This window comes from Kogia breviceps, chromosome 15 (genome assembly GCF_026419965.1).
Source record: "Kogia breviceps isolate mKogBre1 chromosome 15, mKogBre1 haplotype 1, whole genome shotgun sequence".
Classification (NCBI taxonomy): Eukaryota; Metazoa; Chordata; class Mammalia; order Artiodactyla; family Physeteridae; genus Kogia; species Kogia breviceps.
In genome coordinates this window covers 2433641-2455249 of record NC_081324.1, presented here as the reverse complement: position 1 = coordinate 2455249, position 21609 = coordinate 2433641, and the positions used below count along the sequence as shown (strand labels likewise).

At 50.0% G+C, this 21609-nt stretch overlaps 1 long non-coding RNA gene across 3 annotated transcripts in view; it reads left to right on the top strand.

Annotated features, from left to right (window-relative positions):
• The first annotated feature begins 7483 nt into the window (after positions 1-7483).
• The window catches only part of LOC131742485 (uncharacterized), a 28174-nt gene continuing 14048 nt past the window's right edge, over positions 7484-21609 (top strand). For all 3 annotated transcript variants that reach the window (XR_010836850.1, XR_009331460.2, XR_010836849.1), the window contains exons 1-3: positions 7484-7838; positions 10725-10795; positions 12221-12327. This is a non-coding gene — a long non-coding RNA (uncharacterized lncRNA). The remainder of the gene's footprint in view (positions 7839-10724; positions 10796-12220; positions 12328-21609) is intronic.

Genomic DNA, 21609 nt, shown 5'->3' with positions numbered 1-21609 from the left:
CCCCCCCGGGGTGCTGCACCCTGCCCCAGCTCCCCTCCCAGTCTGACTGCCCAGACAGCTTGACCAAAGCCTCTGCAAAGGAGGCAGGCTCTAAACACGACCAGATTCTTTCACACTGAGATACGTATCCGACAGAGGTGCCATCCAGTCCCCCCCCAATATTAACACTGACGCCTGTGATGAGCCCGTCCCCTGATGGCAGGAGGGCCCCCTCCGAGCCCAGGGTCATTGCAGTGGGGACGCAGAAGGACAGGCAGCCGGGGTGGGCGCAGGCCGGGGGCACCACATGGTGCAGAAAGGGAACTTGACGGTGGCATTTAGCCGCCCAGGCACCGGGGAGGGGCGTTCTCTATGTTGCTGCAACCAGTGCTCTCCCGGGACCCTGCTAGCCCCCTCCCCCCCAGCAACTTGCGAAACATTTCAAGTCCTTCTGGAAAAAGCGATTGCGGTAGAGGGACCGAAGGATTAGCGCCCGCGAGCAGGGTGGCTGTCGGAGAGGGCGATGAAAAGCCCCAACGCTCACGGGCGTCTTCTAAGTGCCCAGAAGCCTGCTGGGGGCAAGCGGGCGATGACTGTGCAAGGCAGGTGCGACCCTGCTCGTCTGCCGCCCGACAGACCAAGACTCAGGGAGGGCAGAGGCAGTGACGGAGCCCCGGCGGCACGCTCCGTCTTTCCACTACGGCCTGGCGCCCGGGTCTCCACGCGATGCGATCTCGCTCATGGCAAAGCGAGGCGGAGCGGAGTCCGGAGCCCGGAGCCCGGAGCCCGGCCACCCGGGACGAGCCCACCTTCCCTCTCACAGCGGGGCTGTCACAGGCGAGCGCATCCATCCGAGCCCGCCTTCCTGTCTGTAAAGGAGAGGGGAAGGCGGCCACGGTGCCCCCAGAAAGGCCGGGCCTGGCACCGAGTGACTGCTCACCACGTCGGAGCTGCGGTTATTCCAGAAAGTGCACGGCCAACCGGAGGTGACAGGGCAAAGGTGGAGGGCACGAAATCGGAAGACAGATTGGATTTCAAGTCTCGACTCGGCCTCTGTTGCGCTGAGGTTGGGGCAAGTACCTTGCCAAGCCTCGGTTTCCCGTTTGTGAAGGAGGACACACGTGCCTGGCCCTGGGGGGCGCTGGGCAGCTCTTGGTGAAGACGACGAGCTGCCCTGCCCCATCCCAGGAGGGCTGCCAGGAGGCCTGTGGAAGCAGGAGCCGCTGTGGATGGCGACGTGGGTTCCGGAACAGGAGGCGGTGGGGAAAGTCAGGACAGGAAAGGAGCAGAAGGGGACGAAACAGGGAAGCGGGAAGAGGGACCAGGGGTGAGGGGTTCGGGCTTCTGCCTCGGGGCACAGTGCTTGACCCCATTTCAGGTTCAATGCTGAGCGTGAGTTTCACCCACAGGCTTTTAAAAGATATCATTCCCTGTAAATAAAAGGGAGGGAGTTCAGGGGCACAGAAGCATGCGTTATGACCGGGTGCGTGTGCATCTCTGGAGAGCTCTCCTTCCCGAGTCAGATGCCAGGAGTCTCCGTTTTGCAGAGGAGAGTCTGCACTGCTCCCCAAAGAACACCGCAAGTGACCAGCACGTGCCTGCCTCTGTCTACAGAGCCCACTGGGGGATCCAATGCCTCTTCCTTCTGGATGCACAAGCAATACCTTGAAGGCCTTTGGAATTTTTATTTTATTATTTTTAAAAAGATTGATTGATGATTGACTGATTTGGCTGAGCTGGGTCTTAGTTGCGGCATGTGTGATATTTGTTGAGGCATGAGGGATCTTTTAGTTGCGGCATGTGGGATCTAGTTCCCTGGCCAGGGGTTGAACCCGGGCTCCCTGCATTGGGAGTGCAGAGTCTTAACCGCTGGACCACCAGGGAAGTCCCCACAGAAGCAATTTTGAGGGCTTCCATTCCTAAAGTCACCTGAGCTCTATTTCTTTGTTTTTAATTGAGAAAAAGATACAGCAAACAATGCTGCGTTGCTGAGGCAGCCCACATTCTTCTCTGTAGGAGCAGAGACAGCCTGCACAATTTTAGGTTAAAAGAAAAGGTATCATCTCAATTTGCAGTGATGGGCAAAGGCAATGTCAAAAAGGAGAGTCCTGAAAACCAGCAGCCCGCTATGATGAGGTCTAGGGGCCCAAATTTTTCCTTGAAAGTTTTCCCTTGATTTCCCTTGTGTGAAGATAAGGAAGTAAAGTAACCAAAACAATCGGAACTTACTTTGATAGTACTGAAACATTAGTAGTTATATATCCTGGTTTCTCTTCTGTCTAAAGTGATCTCTACCCTTGAATTGATACAAATGCCCTCAAAAACATACAAGAAATCAGTTAGTCCTGCCGGGGTCTTCCTGGCTGGAAGAGGAACCAGCAAAAACATTTTGTTTCACTGACATTTTATTTTGTCCTGAGTTCCTTTTTCTCTGTTTCCTCAAGTACATTTTCTGCTAAGATTCTGCAAACAGGCACCAAGATGACTCAGAACCCATTTAAGTGTCTTGAGCCTCATAGGTTCTGTAATTTCATTACACGCTGCGTGGCGTTTATAAATGGCACACAGGCTCTCTGTGCGTCAGATGCCACTAGGCAGCGGTCGCTGTCTCTCTGGGTTGTTTTTTTTTTTTTTTAACATCTTTATTGGAGTATAACTGTTTTACAATAGTGTGTTAGTTTCTCCTTTACAACAAAGTGAATCAGTTATACATACACATATGTTCCCATAACTCTGGGTTTGTTGAGTGGCACGTCAGGCCAGCCTCTGCCCACACCAGGATTATGAATCCAAGCACCTTTGTATACTTGGTGTAGGAATGTGGAAATAAGATTGGGATCTGGTGATTCCAGGGAGGGGCTTAATGCTCCAATAGTTCCCCAGCTAGGGGCTCAATGTACGATGTGAAAGGGTAATGAGGGGAAAATGCCTTTAGCCACAGGTCCAGAGCCTCGGTCCAGGGCTCGTGTTGGAGCTGGGCCCTGGGAAGGGACCCACAGACGTGAATGCAGTAGGCCCTCGGGGAAACCCAAGATGTTGGTTGGTGGGAGGGATCGAGCCCCGATGTGGAGAGCTCGGGCATGGGGGGTTTGCGGCTCTCACCAGGGAGAACCCAGACACCAAAGATAGACTCAGTCAAGACAGAGAAGGCCAGGGTCTGACCAAGGATAACCTGGCCTTCTGATAGCCTGCGCTCCCAAAGACTGGACTGTCACTAGCGGTTTCGGGACCGAAATTGTGAAGGAAGGTGACACAGCCACGAAGACCCGAGGGGCCTGAGGAGTGAAACAGAAGAGAGAGGGTCATCCTTACTTGCTCTTGCAGCAGTGATGGAGAAAGGGTGGGCTCCGGGCTGTGTTGGTGAGGCCCTTCTCCTCACCCTGTTGTGGATCTATGCAGTGTTTCCTGCTTCCCTGCACTCAGGGCTTAGAAAACCCATGGCGCAGTCCCTAGGAGGACAGCAATGTCCAGGAACATACGTAAGGATGGTCAGTGGTGGGGCTGGTTAAAATCACTGGCTGTGACCATCGGTAATGAACAGCACGGCGGCAGCTGGTGGAGAGAAATCCAGAATCAGTGGGGTGCCCGGCAAACAAAATACACAATGTGAGCACCTGCGGATGGAAGTGTGTGATGAGGTAGTGGGGCGGCCCCCAGAAGGAGTTTCAAAAGTCTGAAGTGTGGGGAGGGGTCCCGGTGGGGATGTGATGGCCACTGCCCCTCCACGGGCAGTCCTTTTAAGTGACCTGTGCCCACCAAAGCAAGCGTGGACACCAGGAGATAATAATCGAAGATTTTCCCATATTCTACTTTCACGCTGTTTATTGTAAAATTGGTCCATCTTATTCTGGAATTCGTAGTGGTGACAGCTGTACACCTTTATGAGTGAACTAAAAACTGATGAACTGTACACTTCAAAATGGTGACTTTTATGGTATATGAATTGTACGTCACCAGAAGAAAGTGAATCATCATAAGGTGGTCGGAAGCAATGTAAAAAATATTAAATGGTGTAAAGTGAAAATTGAAATCTCTTGGAACTCCCTGGCAGTACCGCAATTAGGACCGCGCTTCCACTGCAGGGGGCCCGGGTTCGATTCCTGGTCAGGGAACTAAGACCCCGCGTGCGGTACGGCGAGGCGGCGAAAGAAATCTCTTGATTCCTTCACTGCCCTACACATGCGCTGTTCTCACTTCCCACAGGGAAACCACATTACCACCTTCCAGAAATTCTTTCTGCCCGTGAAGTCTGTATGTGCACACATAGAGGATGCAACTGTAAGTACTAATCCGCAGCTTGCTTTTCTAATGTAACAATAGATGTCTCCACATTAATACATGTAAATATCCCTAATTTTTTAATAGGCACGTAATAGCCTGAGGTGCTATCATTGATGTAAGCAGTCCTCTATAAACAGGCGTTTAAGCGCTTCTAAAATTTTGCCTTGCACCTACATCTCTGTGCACCTATGAACGTTTATGTGTGGGATGGATTCCTAGAAGTAAAACTGACAGACAAAGGACACGTGTACTTAAATTTAATAGCTGTCACCAAATTGCTTTCCAAAAACTGCCCCTAACATCCAGTGGCCCCAGCGGTGCAGGCAGGACCCATTTCCTCACGCTCTCTGGGTCGAAATCTTTGTCTTTTGGAGAAGCTTCAAGGACTACTTGAAGGTGGTGACGAGGGGAGTGCAGGGGAGAAAAGGGACAGCTGCGGAGGGAAACCAGCAGCCTTCGTGGCTTGAGCTAGGGAGGATCTATTTTTATTTGTATATAAACTGTGATTCTGATATAAGGGATTTCGATAAAAGTGTTCAGCTTTAAAAAAAAAGAGATAAAGAAAGGTTTGAAAACTATGAATTAGGTAGTCCTATAAAGCCGTGTTCCCTCCGCCTTCCAGAGGCTCATTTCACCTGCTGGGGCCCCCAAATGGCCCCTGACCGACCTTGCCCCTAGGTATCCACGCCCTTGGTAATCCCGCCCGTGCTGTGTCACTGACAGCGCGATGCAGAAACGACGTCCTGTGATGTGCCTGGCGTGGTATCTGAAGACACTGCAGCTTCCGCCTTGACCTCTGTGATCACTAACTCTGGAGGGAGACAGCCGCCAGTTGTGGGGATGAACGAACAGCCCCGTGCCGACTTCGCACCGTGGGGGACCAGCTTGTTGCCCCATGTGAGTCGACGGTCCTGGACGTGGCCTTCAGCTGACCATGGCCCCAACCAACACCTTGATGCAATCTCTGCAGCAGCTCCGAGCCAGGACACCATCTCAGCCAGTCCTGAGTTCCTCACCCATAGAAGCTGTGTGAGACAATAAATGTTTTTCATTGTTTGAAGCCTCTAAGTTTGGGGATATTTTATTACGCAGCAATAGCTAACTAATGTACCTGGGATTGTGAGGTTCTACACTTCTGGTTTTATACCTGGATTTAAACCCCACTTCTGGTCCTGTCCCCCACACCACCCTTTCCACAAGGAGGCTGCTTTCAGATGAGTGTCCTGGAGGTGGCAGGGGTGGATGGACACAGTGACTTGCCCATTGAACACTAAACCCAAATTAAAACTAAATATAGGCTATTCGGTCACTCTGATCTTTGAGACAGCAATTTTTTTTTTTTTTTTTTTGGCTGCGCTGCCTGGCTTGTGAGATCTTAGTTCCCTGACCAGGGATTGAACCCTCAGCAGTGCAAGCACCGAGTCCTAACCACTGGACCGCCAGGGAATTCCCGGAGGCAGCAATTTTGTACAAGGACGGAAGGATTCAGTTAGAAGCCAGATTCTAGGGGTCTAAGTCAACAGAGCCGAAGTAGGTTGGAAACTGTTCCCTTCAGGTTGTTGGTGGTGAAGGGAAAGGGAAGGTCCTTCTTTGTTTGTTTGTTTGTTTAAGGCTTGGAGACGGTGCTCACTTCATAGGAAGAAGAGGAACGAGGGTCTGGGATGAAATTAAAAACGACATCTCTGGAGGATAACCTGGAGAAAATCAGGGAGGACTGGTGTCAGTTAAGATGGTCAGACAGTAGAGGCTACTTGTGAGGTTGGAGGACTCCCTGGCCGCAGAGACTCAGGGCAGTTGGAAGCGTCAGGGTCCAGGACGCCCTCCCCTGCAGGCTACATGGCTCTGGGACTTGAGCTGAGGGTGAACTAGAGAAAGGGCATATGGAAGCCCCCAAGACAGGGCAGTGAGCTGTGCTCAGACTGTACTTGGGGCTCAATCCATACATGTCATGGGAGCGAATGTTTGAGTGGGGTCCCCCCAAGTTGGCAGTGGCCAGAGTAAGCATGGAGGAAGGTCAAGGCTGGGGCTCTACGGGGGGATGGGGAGAATCTCGTGGGAACCCAGGAGGTGAACCCAGTCCTGCAGGGGTGACCGGGGACCTGGGACCTGGGCCCCTTTGCTGCAGTGCTGCAATGCCTGCACCTGGACAAACTTCTCCTCCAGCAACAAAATACAAAGAAACTATAAGGGACTAAAAATAACTGCGTGCATGTGCAGCTGGGGCAAACTATGGACAACAAGATACAAAAAGACCAGAAAAGCCCAACTGCCCCTTCTGAAGAGCTGGGAGCAAAAGCAGGGCACTGCGCATGTCCCCTGCACTCAACACCGCCAAAGGGGTGGGCAGACCACCTAAGGTGGCCCTCCGGCCGGACCCCTGGATACACCCCTCCTCTCACCCCGTGCAAGAAACCGGCTCCGCCCCACTTGAGTGAGCCAGCAAGGGAGTCTGTTACTTGTTCTCGCTCCCTCGTGCTGCAGCGGGGGCCCCGATAAAGCCTTGCCTGAATTTCTTGTCTGGCCTCTGATCAATTTCTATCCATCAAGGAGGCCAAGGACCCTGGTGGGTAACGGGGATGATGGCTGGGGACAGGGGCAGGCTGAGGCCTGGGGGTGATTTAGCAAGGGTAAGGGGTCTGAGAGGGGAACGAGCAGGGCTGTCGCCCCCAGGAGAACTCTGCAGTGAGGGCCCAGGGGCCGGAGTGCAGGAGGGACAGAGAGGCCCAGGGGCTGGGCCACCAATGACTTTCCTTAATCAAGAGCCAATGCCTTTTGTTCCCCTCTGGAAGGTCCTTGAGTCCCTTCGAGGCCCTGGCTTGTTCACGACAGTGGCGGCTTTGTGCTTCTGTCTGAAATAAAACTTTTATCATAAAAGAGAAAATGTATCCAATGCATTCTGTCATAATCACAGTATTCAGATCTTCCCTGGCTCTTGGGCGGGGGGAGGGGTGCCTCGGGTTCACTGGGGCACAGGCGAAAAGTACCGAAGAAGTTTGTTCCTAATTCTTTTTCCCCCTCTGGATTTCCGTTGTAACGGATTGAAGCTACACAGGAAATTTAATCCCCAAACTTGGCTTTGATTTTTTTTTTTTTTTTTTTTTTCCAGCCAACCCTTTCAAAGTTGGAAAAGACCTGGCAATGCAGCCAGGGAAAGCAACGTTTGGATTAGATTTCCCAATGTTTGGGGCAGCGTGACAAAGGGGCCGGGCACGCCGGCGGCCGCAGCGCGGGGAGCATCGCTGCTGGCACAGGTGTGGCCTGCGCGGGAGAAGATGCTTCCGGGTGTGTCTCCCACTGGCTGGAGAGAAGCCTGACTCACAGGCCCCTCTTTGTCCTGCGAGCACCCGGCGGGAGCTGAGGACTCTGCACAGCTTCCCCCCGAGGCCCTGGTCTCCCTCAGCAGATCCGGCCAAGCCGTTTGGACCCGACTCGCACTGGAGCCGGGCAGCAGCCTCGGCCCTCGCGGGCCGCGGGCTGGGGACGGCGGGGAGGGTCTCTGCGCGGCGGCCAGCGTTTGCTCTCGCCTGGTGCAAAGAAGGTGCGAGAAGGCCCTGGGCGTCCCGCGACACAGCACCGAAGTGAGTCTGTCAGAGCTCTGGGCTCCAGTGTCGGGAAGGTGGCCTGGGCCACACAAAACTACGGTGTCTCTAAAGACAACCCGAGGCCGCCCGCGCTGCGCGTGCCTGCAAATGCTTGGGCCCGGGCGGCGGTCTCACCCCGCTCCCCAGCCTGGGAATGAGGTCATCGCGCTGGGAGGGGCCGGCGGGACGGGCAGGGCCGGGGAGGGAGGACCTGCCCGGCCTGCTCGCCGGGTCTGGACGCTGGGGTTTGTAACCCCGGACACCGCAGGGAGCACGCAGGCCTCGGCGGCCGTGCCCATGCGGGCCCGGGGTCCCCTCCTCGTGGCCACCAGTGCAGCCGCGCTGCGCCGGGGGGTGGGGTGGGGGAGACCGTCGGTGACACGGGGACAGATGCCCGCGACCGCGCAGCCAACGGGAACCATCTTAGGAAAGACACCAGGTCATCCCTCGTCCCCTCCCGGGGGGTGCCGGGCTGCACCGGGTCAGGCCCCCGGGCCGGGCCCCCGGGCCGCGGGCGGGCTTGGGCTGCGGCTTCGAGGGGGGGAGGGGCGACGCTGGGAGGGGGCCAGCAGGCCCCGCCCCGCCACCCCCCCGGCAGCCCACCTCGGCCCCGGGCGCCGCCCCCATTTCCCCGCTCTGGGCTGTGGGCCTTTGTCTTGGAGGGCCCCGCGGCGCCCCCTGCTGGCAGGTCTGGGCCGCGCCTCCTCGGCCTGCTCCGGATCCGGCTCCGGTTTCTTGGGAGGCCGCGGCCACGCGGACCGAGGTGGTCCCGCCTTCCTCGGTGCAGCCGGGATGCTTCGTGCAAGTGCCCGCAGCCTTGCAGCGCCCGCAGCTCCCCGCGGACCCAGAGGCGGACAGACGGGAGGGGATGCTGGGCCGGGAGAACCCCCGTTTCCCCCCGCTTTTTCAGCAGGGCAGAAAGCCCTGTGTTTGTGCCCACAACGGCTTTAGAAAATGGCCTCATCTAACCTTTCCAAAGATGTTATCCAAGCTGCGAAGTCTTGGCCATTGGAAGACCTTTCAAGTCCCGATACCAAAGAGCTTTAGTCTGGATTAAATGCAAAATGCCAAAATTTCACTTTAAAAGCAAGCACAAGGCTAAGTGCAACCTGAGCATGTTTGTAAACCGTGCAAAACAGGCACTTCTGAGAGCCCCCGCCCTCCACCAAGGCACATTTTGTGCAAATGCTGTTTGCCCGGAGCACCAGGAACCGAAACTCCTGGGAACTCTTTTTCTGACCAGCAACGGGGAAGTTTGGGCTCACAGAGCGGATTTTTTAAATCTCTGAAGGATTTAAGTCAGTGTGTGTCATGGAAAAGCCAGAGTCCCTCCCAGCTCAAGGTGGCCCGAAGAGGTGGACCAGGGGCCCCTCCTCTCTGCATCCCGCTGCTAGAAGCCAGCACACCTTAGGTGCTCCATAATGAAACAAGGATTCTGCCGAGAAGAGATCCACTGCAATGCACCTGGCTTTCTAGAAGCAATAAATGAGTCTCTTATAGTAAAAAAAAAAAAAAAAAAAAATTGATGAAGTCGTGAAGGAGAGGCAGAGAACACAGCATAATCCAGCGGTTGGAGACTGGCTTCTGAAACTCCAGCAGGAGATGCTTTATCCCTTCCTGGCAGCTCTGCAGTGGCCAGCAAATAAATATTTCCACATGGAAGCCAATGGTCCTTCAAAACGTAGCTTGTTCCATTCAAGAGACATACAGCAAGGTCCCCAGCTTTAACGGCAAAGGGCATTAGCCTTGCCTTTAGGATTCGTGGATGTAAACACTGAATCCAACTCGCACCCCCCTTGATGCTTCAGGGAACAATGGGGGGACCTCCGCGGACAAATTACGCCTGCATTTAATGCTTTTGATTATCTGGTGAGTTAGCAACAGTCATGTTAAAAGCCCGGACCTGCCTCGTGTTTAACCCGCCCTTGTTACTCTTCCCTCTCCTCCATTTCTGTTTCTTCCCCAAAGATTAAAAAAAGAAACAATTCTGAATTGTGTTGCTTGTGCACTGAGTTTGAAACCAGCACATGACCAGGTGGAACGCGAGATGGGTGGGTGGCAGAAGCCAGTCACCGGATATCATCACTTGTGATTCTTTTTTTCCTTAATAAAAATATTCTGATGAAGGGCTGTGAGTTAGGGCTTCATCCTCTGCCTCTGGCCAGGTTGGAGGCTCTCCAGGGAGCTGGGCAGTACAGGAAACTTCTGCTCTAAGGTTTCAGAAGGACACTTTTCAGCCAAGCTTCCAATCACTGAAATGAAAGTGAATTATGCTGGGCACAGAGGAGTCATGTTTAATTCAAGTGAATTTCATTCACTCATTTGTTCTATAAATATTTATCGAGAGCCTGGTTTGCGGCCCCTCCTGAAAGGCCCGGATTCCTTGGGCTGGGGGGGGGGCGACCCCGACATGGCACCGTCGCCCGGCCGCCCTGTGTGCTCAGCCTGGCACTGCAGTGTTTCCCCACAAGCCTGATCCCAGAGTTCTAGGGTGGTGTATTGTTTTTGTTTGAAAACTCAGACTCTACCTGCTTGTTTAATCTAAAATTTCACACTGAACCCAGATCTATCTAAAATGTGGTAGAGGCATTTAACAGATGGTAAATATAGCGTCTTGGACGGGTGGAAGGACTGGAAAATATGAACATTGTCTTTCTTTTTTTCGGGCCTGCAGTTCCCCAGTTATCAACGTCCCCTGCTCGTTAATGAAGGAGGTTTCCTCCCCTCCCCCCTCTGTGCCCTCATTCCTATAATGTAAACAGCTGCTAATAGCTCCTATTTCTCTTTGTTCAAACAAACAATAGCCTTTATAACTAAGAAGAAAATTAGTATCAGGTGAAAGCCTCATTTTAGGGTGCTTAAAGTGTTCTCTTTTTTCCCCAGAAGAACAAAATCCAGCAGTAATCTTGAGAAGAAGAATTCACATTTAAAGTTCGGCAAGTGACAGAGCAAAGGTCTGTCTTTAATGATGCAGAGACACTCTTGTGATTGAATTTTAAATATTTTTTTTCTTCCCTTCTCTTTAACTTCCTAACTGAAAAGCTGGAGCTTGGGGCAAAAGGGTGGTCCAAGGTCTGGGGAGTCCGCAGCCCCTCGCCGCTTTGGGGCTGACCTGCTCTCTTTGTTAGAGCCCAGGAAAAAGCCCGGTATTGGGGGGCTGGGTTTCTTCGCCAAATTAGGGGATTACGCTTATTAACGTGTCTGAGGAGTGCTTGAAAATGAAAGATGAGCTAAAATACGACCCGAATCCCTGATTCCTTTCCAGCGTAAAAAGAATCTCTTCCTGCTTGCCCTCAAGTGCTTAAAAAAAGCACCATGTGATTTGAAACTTAAATCTCTGGGAGATGTAGGACAGACTTTGTAAACATTTTATGTTATTCTGTGAAATAAATTGAACTGGGGGCTAGATTTCCGGAGTAATCTACGGACGTGCATGTCGTTGCGTAAACCTGAAACGCTGTGTTGTTGCACTTTTATACGTTTTGCTCTTTGTGTTTTTAACGATTATTATTCTGGAAGTCTTTGGAACAAGATCAAGGAGCTGATCCTTTCCTTATCAGTGTTTTCAGGGTCTGAAAAACCTTTACACTTTATTATCACACATTCTCTCCAACGATTTGTTGATGTAACTTTCCTTCAGGTTTGTGGTAGAATTCAATTTCCTCATTTTGTATTCTAATATACCCGTAGAAACAGAGTGTTAAGAAAGAGTGAAGGTTTTTTTGGCCTCAAAATGGCATTTAATATCTGGTGTTTGGTGAAGTTAAGCCACTCTGATGGATAAGCAGTTATCCTTTATTTCTTTAAGGCACAGAAATTGGGACTAGGTTAGAGCAACTTCATTTTTGTCGTCGTTGTTGTTAGCATTTATTTTTATTTATTTTTAAATTTAATTTTTATTGGCGTATAGTTGCTTTACAGTGCTGTGTTAGTTTCTGCTGTACAGCAAAGTGAATCAGCTATACATATACATATATCCACTCTTTTTTAGATTCTGTTTCCATATAGGTCATTACAAAGTATTGGGGAGAGTTCCCTGTGCTCTACAGTAAGTTCTTATTAGCTATCTGTTTTATATATAGTAGTGTGTATCTGTTTATGCCAATCTCCCAATTTATCCCGCCCCCCCCATCCCCGGGTAACCATGTTTTTTTCCTACATCTGTGACTCTATTTCTGTTTTGTAAATAAGTTCATTTATACCATTTCTTTAGATGCCACATATAAGCGATATCATGTATTTGTCTTTCTCTGTCTGGCTGACTCACTCAGTATGACAATCTCTAGGTCCATCCCTGCAACTTCATTGTTTTTTAATGGAAAATATGGGCTACATGAGGGATGGACTCTCATACCTTGTAAATGCTTTTCTTCATCTAGAGTGAAGAGAAGCCCACATTAAAATGAGATGGGATGAGAAGAAAAGAAGGAAATCCGTGTGATCCTGGAGGAAAACCCTTTGAATAGAACCAAGGTGGAGATTGGAGGTGAAACCCTGGGGGCCTTTAGACAGACTCTGCAGCAGGTTGTTTGGGCTGCATCCCTTTGGGGCCGGTTTCACTGGGGGTCTCAATGTGTGATCCTAAAATATTACCCATGTGGCTCTGGCTTCCGGAAGTTTCAGGCTGCAAAAGGCCAGGGCCACTGTCTTCCCAGGTAGGACCCATTAATATGATTTTCTGGGGGACCAGTGGGCAGACAAAGAACACTGGGTGGATTGCAGAACCGGGGGACTTTCAGAGATCCCCCTCCGGGCATGGCGGACACATCTGGAAAGGGCAAGCCTCTCCTTCTCACGAACCCTGGAGCCAGGCTGCACTGGAGAGGGTGCCATGTCCCCGTGGCCTCAGGAACTTGGGAATATGACACAGAGGAAAAAGTGATGGAGCGGAGTTAGGAGTAAGAGTGAAGTTTCCTTTTTAGCCGGACATCGGCCCCCGCCCTGGGCAGTTCCGGCGGCCTCCGCGGCCCCTCTCCTGGGGCCACAGGGCAGCAACGCGGAAGCAGGGTGCGGCCTGCTTTCTGCTGCTACTTGCAGTGCAGGGTGGTGGGTGCCCTGCCAGAAGGGACGCTGTGGTGCTCTGGTGGGTGGATGCAGTCTCCTGGTTTGCCTGCCTTCTAGGGCATTGGCTGTGAAAGAAGCTCCAAGCTCCCTGGAGACGTGTTAGAAATGCATGTTCTCGGGCTTCCCTGGTGGCGCAGTGGTTGAGAGTCCGCCTGCCGAGGCAGGGGACGCGGGTTCCTGCCCCGGTCCGGGAAGATCCCACATGCCGCGGAGCGGCTGGGCCCGTGAGCCGTGGCCGCTGAACCTGCGCGTCCGGAGCCTGTGCTCAGCAACGGGAGAGGCCACAAGAGGGAGAGGCCCGCGTAATGCAAAAAAAAAAAAAAAAAAAAAAGAAAAGGGAAAAAAAAAACGCACGTTCTCACATTCCCCCCCCGACTTTTCTGCGGGGGGCAGGGCCCGGCCATCTCTGCTTTAACAACCCTCCAGATGACCCGGGCACCTGTAGAGAGGCCTGGGCCATGTCCCCAGAAGCTGTGATGAAGTGGCCAAGGGTGCAGCCTGGGCATTGGGGTTTTGAAAGCTTCCCGTGACTCCTGCCTCCAAGGTCAGCAGACACCCCTCTAGAGCCAGAGACGTGCCATCCAATAGAAGCTTCTGAAGCAATGAAAAGCTCCCAATGTCAGCACCGTCCAACGTGGGAGCTGCCACGCGGCCACTGAGCGCCTGAAGTGAAACCAAGGAGCTGAATTCAAATTGTATTTAATTAATTTAAGTCTAAGTAGCTACAGGTGGCTGCCATACTGGACAGCACAGTCCTAAAGCTGCAGAGAAAGGTTACACCTTCCTTTGAGTTGATTTGAAGATGCGAGGGCGTCACTAAGGGAAATGTTTAAGGAGATGAGAAAAACGGTATTCGGGAGTATCAGGATTGTTCTGAATCTACATTTGGTGACAAATAGGTAAAGAGAGTGTGCTGGGCCCTTGCCGTTCGCTCCTCCTTTTCTTCCTCCTGGAGCTGGATCACAGGTAGCCCTGGTAGCAGCTTCGCCTCCTGAGTTAATGAGCGGAGACTCTCCAGGGATGGTCTTGAAACATCAGAGTCCTGGGCTCTACCCTGGTGGTTTGTATTCAGCAGGTCTGGGTTGGGGGCAGACATGGGGCAGACACACAGTTCCAGACCCTGCCTTAACAACTGGTGGAAGAGTCTAATGAGGTCGCTTTACAAAGAAGAAACAAAAGCGATTGAGACTCTGCCTGCGCATCTTGGAAAGCTGGAATTACCCCCACTTGAGCGTAACGAACCTCGATTTGGGAACGTCTGTATACCTCGTGCAGGAAATCAACAAACTTTAGAAGCTGTGCTATTTGCCTCACTGTGCTAAGCCAGGGGAGAAATCGGTGAACAAGATTCAGCCCTGCCTTTTAACCAACGACGTAAATACACCCCTTGACTATAGCCACAGCGCTGAAGGTGCAGCTACCCATGGGCGAGGCCTCTGCGAACTCCAGTCGGCGTGTGATTTATCCTCCGTTCCACTCTCCACACACGAATGGTCCTCTTTGGTTTGTAGCCACAGCCGTCATCTGTGGGCTCAGCCTTCGCCTGCTACGTGACGGAAAGCCTCTACCCACAACCTGTGGCCCCATTACTGAATGCTGCTTCTTTTGATAATAGATGTTGCCACTTATTGAGGGCCTCCTGTGTATTAGACATTCACACACGTTGCGCGTGGGGTGACTGCATCATTTATTGTTCCAATGGAGACACGTTGAGGAGTAAGTGGGGACAACAGTAAAGTGATGTCAGGGCAACAGGGACTGTCTGTGGCAAACCGGGGTGCACTGTCACCTGCGTTACACATCACAACTGCCAGGGGGGTGAGGATTCGAAGCTAGGGAGGGGCCGATAATACCCTAGTTCGGGTCAGTGTGACTCTGAACTGGGTTGGATAGTCTCTCGCCAAATTCACGTCCGTCTGGAACTTCAAAATGTGATCTAATTTGGAAATAGGGTCTTTAAAGATGTCATTGGGTAAGATGAGGTCATCCTAGGTTAGGGTGGGCCCTATACCAGTGACCAGTATCCTTATAAGAAGAGAGGAAGAGACGCAGAGACCCAGGGATGATGGAGGCCTACACGGAGCAGTGGGTCCACAAGCTGAGGGACCCCAAGGCTCGCCAGAACGACCACAGGCTCAGAGAGAAGCCTGGAGCAGATTCTCCCTCAGGGCAAGAAGGAGCCAACTCTGCCCACACCTTGATTTTGGACTTCTGGCCTCCAGGACTGTGAGAGCATAAATTTTGGTGTTTTTAAGCCACCACCCAGTTTGTGGTGTCGCCCAGTTTGTGAACCAGCTCTAGGAAACTGATCCGCATACTAAAGGCCAGTGTCCAGGCCCATGACCGTCTGGTACAATAGTGCCCAGGACTGTGGGTGCTGGGGTCTGGAAACCTGAGTTTACACCCAACCATTCACTTTTTATGTGAACTTTAGTAAATGACTTACTCTTAAAGATTCACTTTTCTTGTTTGTATCATGGGAACGATAATAATTATACCTGCCTCCTAGGCTATAGGATTGTTATTCTCTTTTTGCTTCAATGCATATTTATTTTATGTAGGGTTTTTTTTGTGAAATAAAAGACACAGTCCCTTAGGGAAAAATGCTTCTTACAGAGCAGAGAACTGCAGATAAAAATGTTGGACAAAGCGTAATACTTACTTTTATGGAACTCACAGATAAGTAAACAATTATCCCCATTTAGATGTAGTGAATATTATTAAAAATATAGTGAAAACCTGTCACCTGATGCAGAGTCCCAGCTCCTGATACCAAAGTCAAAAGGAAAAGTGAGCCTGCTTTCCTTTTCCCAGATAGCGAGAGCTCAGACATGGGAACTGGACTTGGCCAGCTGGACACCCACACCAGGACTTTGGAACTGGAGGATGCAAAGCAACAACAAAGGAACAATTGGAGTTTGTTCACAGATGCTGAGGTGAAGCCATCACATCATGTCCAGGGCAGACCGAGCTCCTTTTCTCTGGCTTCCTGTGAGTTTTACAAGTCTTGTTCTTCAATCTCCTGTGAGCCCCTGCTATCATTTTAAGACATTCAGGTGAGTCCAAGGAGCTCAAACTTATCTTCAAGTTCATGTGGAAGTGCAAGGGACAAAACCAGCCAAAATCATCCTGACAAATTAAAACAAAGATGGAGGACTCACAAATCTTGATGTTAAAACTTAATAGAAAGCTACAGTAATCAAGACAATGATCAAAAGAATGCCCCCGGGAGTTCAGAAATAACTCCATACATCTATGGCCGATTGACTTTTCAACAAGGAAACTAAGACAATTCAATAGGAAAGAATAGTCATTTTAACAAATGGTGCTGGGACACCTGAAAGAGAATGAATTTGGATTCCTACCTCACACCATATACAAAAATTAACTCAAAATGGATCAAAGAGCTAAAACTATAAAAGATTTAAAAGGAGACATAGGTGTTGACCCTCATGACCTTAGATTAGGCGACACTTTTTGAGATATGACACACCAAGCACAGGCAACCTCCAAAATACATAAACTGGCCTTCTTCAAAATTAAAAAAAAAACTGTGCCTCAAAGGACACTCTCAGAAATTGAAAAAATAAACCCACAGAATGGGAGAAAATATTTGCAAATCATACATCTGATAAGGTTATAGGATACAGAACATATAAAGAAGTGTTACAACTCAATAACCAAAAGACAAAGAACCGAATTAAAATATGACCAAAGGATCTGATAGATATTTTTTCAGAGGAGATATACGGAGAGCCAGTAAGCACCTGGAAAGATGCTCGCGTCATTAGTGCTTAGGGAAACTGATATCAAAAGCACAATGAGACACCCCTTCACATCCACGAGGACAGCTGGAATTTAACAAAACCTCCGAAAAGGGTAGTATCAGCTGAAGGCCTTTGGACCTGAACTGCGGCATCACCTTTCCCTGGCTGATGGTCCGTGGTGCAGATTGTGGACCTGCTAGCCTCCACAATTGTGTGAACCAATTCCCCCCGATAAATCTTTTTCTCTGTATACACACATCCTATTCGTTCTTTTTCTCTGGAAAACTCTGACTAATACAATCCTCTACAGACAGGACCAGCAAACTCTCAGATTCCTCAAGAACACATATTTGGGAAACCCTCGTGTATAAGGACCTCAGGCCATTCGAGATGCTGGCTGAAGGCAAAACAAACACGATGGTAGAAAGAGGGTCATAAACATCAGCTCTGGCCGCTGCAGAAATCATGCTGGAGCCTCTATGGGTATTTCCTTCCTCACTGTGTCGTGTATATATTTATGAGTTAATTAATTTCCATTTTTCATTCCTCTCCTCACTGTTGTAAACACAGTTTGTTGGTAGCGGGCCATAATTTAGTGTGCAGATTTCAGAATAGCAAGACAGCACACAGTGGGACGTGAGGAAGGAGGAACACTGGTGCTGAGGATGGCCGCAGAGGGCGACCATCGAGGCTTTGGGTTGTTGCCCGTTGGTGAAGGAGTGAGCGTATCTTCTGTTTGCGATAGAGAGAGCAGGAGTGTGTTAAAGAGAACTAGTTTGTTGTTGGAAGTGAACATCCAGGGAGAAAAGTGTGCACGTGTGCGTCTGTGCGTGTGTGTATGTATAAATCCAGGAGAGTCGAAGGAGTCAGTTCAGTGGGCATTTGTCAACTCCTTGTGTCCTGGCAGAATCCCCAAGATGTGCTGTGTTAGTGGAATGCAGTGCATGGCCGTCCCCACCAAAGCTGGACCACGAGTAACTCCCGTTCTTAGCCCTGTGGCATCTGAACTTGGCATTGACCCACTGCGGGACCTGCTGGATGCTCCCACGCGGGAACTCATTGACTCACTGACGGGAAGTGGTACTCAGAATCCATTCACAGTCACTGAATTGTTGTCCACTGTATTGTTGGCCAGACTTTTCATGCAAAGAGAGAGCCATGCTGCTTCCTGCTCCTTGACCTTCCAGAAATCCGGAGTTCCTGGCAGCCTTCTGAGTCCTGGGTCAGTTCTGTGACCCTCTCTGCATTCATACCCCACCAATAAATTTCTTGTACTTAAAATAGCCAGACGTAGTTGTTCTGGTTGCGGCCAGAATGCTGACTAGCAGATGAGTTTGCCCTAGAGGCTGTGGGAGCCCCCAGGAGGGAAGCACCAGAAGAAGGGGGTCTGATCGTGAGAGAAGGTAGCCTCGCTTCCTGGAAGTGATCTGGCTATTCTACTTCCTAGGACACAACCAGAAGTGTACTGTTGGCAAAGATAGGGCTTGAGATGTTTTCCTAGCCTTCTTCTTTTTAGAGGTTCGGGGTCACCCTCAACCCCTACCATCTTGGTTTCTTCCTTGTGTAAAGAGCGTGCCCTCTGGTACTGCCACCCCAGACACCTACTGAAGGCCTTCTCACCTGGACAGTCAAAAGCTGCAAGGTGTTCGTGGGAGGATGAGCACCCGATAGGGTGCTGCCAATAGTATTGGAAGATGGAAAGATCATGGTTATAAAAAGGTGCTAATGGAGATGAAAGCCAAGCAGGCGTCTGCCGTTGCTTGTTGGGCTACACTTAGGTCACGTTCGATTTTGCACATAAACCTTTGTATTTGTTGTCGAATCTAGTTGGGAATTTTACCCACTCACCAGGGTATTAAAACATACCGTCCCACAAGTGGAGACAGTTCTTCTATGGCAGGTGGCTGAGATTGTGGATTATAGATTTAGCACTTAAACCTAGATCTCTTGCCTCTCAAATCAGTGCCCTTTGTGTTAGAACAGTTGCCAGACTCCAAGTGGCCCTCCTTCTCATAGTAACGTATCAGAGGGGAGAACACGGGCCGGGGGATGGTGTGGGCCGTTCCCTTATCTGGGAGACGGGGGCTTAGACTGAGCCCCTGGGACACTCAGTGTTTTATGACCTTAAATAAGTTTCTTTACCTCCGTCTGCCTCGGTTCCAAATCAGAGGGGAAGGGAAATTGTAGGACACTCTCTAATTTGATCTGGTTGTATTCTAGAAAAATCATATAAAGGAAGAGAGCCAATAGAGATCTACTTTACTTTGTATGATTTTGCCAACACGTTCTGTTGAAAAATATAGAAATCATCATCCTGGTTCACAATTGCTTTTTTAGGCAGAAACTCACATATTTGTGAATTCCGCCACTTAATTATACTCATTATTACTGGATTGTAATCGTGGGGGTTAGGAATCATTTCTAATCCCGTTGTACAGAGCAGTAGAGAGCATGTCCTCTGACCCAAGTGAGTGTTTTCTGTGAAGATAGGCCTGGACATCCCTGCTTGGCAGGAGCAAGTGCTGGGACAGCCCTGCCTGGACATGGGGAAAATCAACGTTTGTAGGTAGAAAAAGAAAAGCAAGTTGATGGCCATTATTATGGTTTGTAAATACAAAAGAAGATATTAAAAAGTCTACACAGATACAAGGAATAATATTACAAACACCCCAGACCAACCACTCAGCTTAAGCATTACAACTGGACCAATATTGTTAAAGGTCATAGTTGATATATTCATGCATATATGTGTGTGTGTGTGTCTGTGTGTGTGTGTGTGTGTGTGTGTGTGTGTGTATTTTATGTTCCTTATTTGCTTACTTTTGTGTTCCTTATTCACTTAATTTCCTTTGTAATTTTTGCACATAGCAGTGTACCCTTAAATCATATATTGCTTAGTCTTGCGTAGTTTTGAAGTCTCCATGAGTGGTATAATATTGTAGGCATTCTGCTTTTTCCTGCCTGTGTGTTTCGTATGTTGTCCATGGGTGTTGATGTATGTAGCTCTAAGTCATTCATTTCCATTGCGATACAGAATTCCGTTGCCTGAATACACAGTAATTCGTTTACCCATATTTTTTTTCTCTTTTTTTAGTGCTCACACTATTATAGTATTAATATTATTTATACATACATAATTATTATACATTATTATTCCTAAGTTGTAAACATTCTCCGAATATAGGCTCCAATACATAAAAGACTGAACTGTGAATTAGTGAGTTTTTGACATAGTTTCTTTGGAAACCAGAGATTTGCGAGCCAAGGTTATTGGCGATGTCCTCCTTCAGCCTCATTATGCTTCCCTTTAAAATCAGTCACCTGTTCTTCAAAGAATATTTCCTCTCAACTGTGCCACCAACTAGATGTCAAAGCCTCAGTGATATCAAATGGTATCTTTTGACATCAAAACATCAAGTTATGTCAACTGTAATTTAAACTAAAGCTGAGTTTCCCTTATTAGAACGATAGTGTCATGTCCCATAACGTCTTTTCTTTCACTTGCCCCGATTTTCGTTATTAAAACGACACCCGCTTCCTGTGCTCGTTGTGAGGTGGCAGTGCCATTACTAATGGCAATTACTAATGGGGTCTGTTATCGGAGTACCCTACGAAGATGGGTTCAGAATCCATTGTGATGAACAGAGTGTTCTATAAATGGGTACTGAAAATAATCAAGACATTCATGAATCCAAACAGGCCACAGAAATACCATAGCAACAGATGAGCCATAATTGCGGCATTACGGGCTATTTCCCCAGCTACACTCTCACGGAATCGATGTTCAGGCTGCATCCTCAGGAGAAGCGAGGTCAGGTCCAGCTGCCTCTGTCCATGAGGAGGCGGGGGCTCGGCTGCTGGGCCAGGAGGAATGGGGTGTGTCCCCCCTTGCCATCCTCTCTGCTCACTGCCCATTTATGCCCAACGTGTCCTCAGCACCAACGGAGATGTGGAGATTCTGGGCACCCCACACCCCAAGTCGGTTAATCCAAGTCACCCAAGAAGATTCTGGTCTCAAAAAACAAAACTACTTGTTGGCCCAAAGTTCTTATCTTGGTGGACATGCAGCTAAGACCGGAGCAGCAGACGGGGCTGTGCCATTGCCGTAAGGACAACATCCATCTCTCTCCAGGACCAAAGTCAAGAACGCAGGGTAAGGGCTGTGGCTTCTTGGGCCTCGGGGAGTCTGTAGAAGCTAAAACAGCTGTTTTTGCAAATGGACACAAGTAGATGTGACCCCAGCCCTGCTTCCCTAAGGCACAGAGGCTAGAAAGGATTCCCAGGATCCACTGGATTTGACCATGACTCTCAGTCATAATCCCAGGAACACCCAGGAAGGTGCCAACGTGAGAAGGAAGGATTGCGTTTTCCAGGGACGTCCCTCGGTGTGACCTGTCTTGCTGAGGTGTCTGCTGGGAGAGACAGGTTGATGGAGACGTCCTCTCTTATGGTGAGAGGGCTGTGGGAGCAGAGCTGCCGGGGAGGGTGGATTCTTTCCCGTGGAGTTCCGGAAGGGCACATCCTCCTGGAAAGAGAGACGGAGTGAGCGCAAGACCTGTGATGTGAGTTCGGGAGAGGGGAGAAGGCCTCCTTGCTGCTCCTGCTTCCGTTAGAGGCTGGGGACTGACTTATCACACACTTCTGTAGGTCACAGCGCTCCCTGTCTCCTGAGTCAGCCAGAATAATTGGTTTCATTAAGGTCTAGATATTTTAGAACTAGTTCCCATGCATTAAGTGATTTTAGAGCTTTTCTCCTCCTCTGCCAACTTTGAAGGGTAATCTGGATGCTGGAGGCTTGCTCTCAGGCTTCTCAAACTCAGTTTGTTGCCATGGTTACAAGACACTGTGCTCTCTCTGACCCACAATGCATCAGGAGGGGCACGCCAGCTGCCTGGTAATGGCTATGTTGTTTTCCAAATTTGCAGACCTCCTTAACT